At 32.8% G+C, this 1922-nt stretch overlaps 1 protein-coding gene across 1 annotated transcript in view; it reads left to right on the top strand.

Moving 5' to 3' along the window:
• The window catches only part of LOC107692003 (G2/mitotic-specific cyclin-B3-like), a 10592-nt gene that overhangs the window by 2588 nt on the left and 6082 nt on the right, over positions 1–1922 (top strand). The gene's annotated exons all lie outside the window — the stretch shown is intronic.

Below are 1922 nucleotides of genomic sequence, written 5' to 3'. Positions count from 1 at the left end.
CGCAATATGCATATCGCAAGGGCGTGCGATATCTGAATCATTTTAATAATAGGCTACTTAAATCAAAATGTTGCAAAAGGTCAAAGTTTTAGTTTGATGCATATTGCAGAGAATTGCTTGATGTTAAAAAGAGTTAAGTGCAATAAGTTGCAAAAAACAACTCTTTGCTGTCTCGTCTTGCTGTCTGACTCGCGCGCACAAGCTGCGTCTTGCACAGCGTCTCTTCAGTTCTGCCGCACACGTGCAAAGCGCGTGCACACACACACAGAGCTTAGTCGTAATTACTCAATGACTTAGTCATTATCTCGCGCGCACACACACACACACACACACACACGCACACAAAATCTAATAGAAATGTAGTTACTCATTAAAAGTGCACTCAAAGTCTAAATCCAGGTTCTTTCAAATCCTATAAAAAATTTATAATATTTTATTATCCAGAATATTTTTTCAGCTTTTTTTACTCTTGACATACAGATTTATTTTAATACATATATGTAACAAATTACCACCTAATGCATATTATTTTGCATTATTATATTATATTATATTATAATGTATTATATATATTGTTATATATTATTATACTGTTTATTTTTTGAGGTATGTGAAACAGTACTGGCACATATATATCATTTATATATATCATTTTTTTATTATATATATATATATATATATATATATATATATATACAACATTCTTATTATTAATAATTATTTCTATTCTAGACCTAGTTTGTTATACATATATTTGTACAGCATATATGTTTGAACAGACACATACACACAGAATTATGTCAATAGTACCCATCTCGACGATCATTCTCGTAAACGCAGTTGGTTATGTTTTAAATGAATGTAAACCGCTGAGAAAGAAATCGGATGTGTATCATTATACTGGATCCGTGCAGTCGGATTTAAAGGGACAGCAGCCTATAAATACGTGCTGCTGAATATGTCACTAATGTTAATCAAACAACAAAACAGCTTTAACAAAGATTAATCTAAATTTAATTCATACAGTTAATACTATGCAGTGTTATTTTACACTTAATTATTAAATTTCTGTACCTGAATACTACTGTTTATTATATCTATGCTTGTAAATTGTGTATTTATTTTTTTTTCTTTTTTTTTTACTGACTGTTCACTTGCCGTTAATCATGTACACTGCTGGTCACTTTCAGAAGTTGTAGTGATTCTTTCTTTTCCAAGAAAGAATGTGAAACAAATTGGTTATATCATTTTCATTTTTAAATATTTTAAAATATAATTTAAATTGATTTTACACACTTGTCGTATCGAATATCGCATTTTTTAACAAGGTATCGCATATCGCATATCGCATTTTTCTTCAATATCGCACAGCCCTAATATTAATAATAATGAATTAACTATAGGACGAAATGAGAATCGATGGGTCTGAAGATTAATGTGAACCTTTCATGGTTTTTACTCAGGGAGTTATGAAGGGACAGACACCTTCTCAACACTTAACCACTGATTTCTAGTCGTGTCCTCTTTTGGAAGGCCAAACAAAGTAGTTTCGCTTTGACAACAAAATACACAGTGTCACACACGGCGGGCTAGAGTGAGTGGCGGCCGGAGGGCTAGAGTGAGCGGAGGCTGGCGGGCTTGAGAACGGCGCAGCTGGGGGATTCGACGAAGGAGCGTCCGAAATATAATTTAAATTGATTTTACACACTTGTCGTATCGAATATCGCATTTTTTAACAAGGTATCGCATATCGCATATCGCATTTTTCTTCAATATCGCACAGCCCTAATATATATATATATATTTAAAAACCACTGTAGGTTGCTTATCACTGTTGCATGTTGCTCATCCATTAAAGGGGTCATATGATGTTGCTAAAAAGAACATTATTTTGTGTATTTGGTGTAATGAAATGTGTTTAT

The sequence above is a fragment of the Sinocyclocheilus anshuiensis genome, unplaced genomic scaffold (genome assembly GCF_001515605.1).
Source record: "Sinocyclocheilus anshuiensis isolate Anshui unplaced genomic scaffold, SAMN03320099.WGS_v1.1 scaffold426, whole genome shotgun sequence".
NCBI lineage: Eukaryota > Metazoa > Chordata > Actinopteri > Cypriniformes > Cyprinidae > Sinocyclocheilus > Sinocyclocheilus anshuiensis.
This window is presented reverse-complemented; position numbering and strand designations above follow the sequence as displayed.